Source organism: Saccopteryx bilineata, chromosome 4, assembly GCF_036850765.1.
Source record: "Saccopteryx bilineata isolate mSacBil1 chromosome 4, mSacBil1_pri_phased_curated, whole genome shotgun sequence".
Taxonomy (NCBI): Eukaryota; Metazoa; Chordata; class Mammalia; order Chiroptera; family Emballonuridae; genus Saccopteryx; species Saccopteryx bilineata.
The window spans coordinates 266,579,561-266,580,369 of record NC_089493.1 but is presented as its reverse complement, the minus strand read 5'-3'; positions in this window follow the sequence as shown (position 1 = coordinate 266,580,369).

The window sequence follows — 809 nt, the reverse complement described above, 5'->3', positions numbered from 1 at the left end:
GCCCAAATCGTGCATCCCCCCAAAATAGTTCAGGGGCTGCTTATATACCCTCAATCGCAGGCGGTCGGGGGAGAGCATGACATTATGGCACAATCATTAACAAGATTATAACATTTGTCTAGGGGATACACAGAAACATTAAGACTTCAATTTAACACAATCAAAGACATTTACAAATCTTTCAGGGTTCCTCTTCCTTCACCAGCCTACAGGTATTTTACTCTCAAGATTCCAGGAAAGGGGAAGAACTACAATCAATGCAAGGTGGTACATAAATTCTGCCTCCTATTGAAATAGAAGTAGTTTCTCAGTTAACCTTTATTTTAGATTTAAAACTAAATGACCCATTGTTCCTGCAAGCCAAAAGCTTCTACATTCTTCTCCCTCCCCTCCCCAAAGGAGGGACGGGACAGGAAGGCCTGACCTTTCCTCCCAGAATATCAGTATCAATTTTCAGTTTTTTGGTACCTTACAGTTCTTCCAAGCTCGGACACCTTTTGGGTTCCCAACATGTTCCCATTAGTGTCTCTGCAGAGTGAGTCCTGGGAAGGAAAAGGGGCTGGATACAAGGATTCTGCGAGTGGGGCTTTATATCAATGTTAAAATACATTAGAGCCCTGGCCGGTTGGCTCAGTGGTAGAGCGTTGGCCTGGCGTGCAGGAGTCCTGGGTTTGATTCCGGGCCAGGGCACACAGGAGAAGTGCCCATCTGCTTCTCCACCCCTCCCCCTCTCCTTCCTCTCTGTCTCTCTCTTCCCCTCCCGCAGCCAAGGCTCCATTGGAGCAAAGTTGGCCCAGGCGCTGAGGATG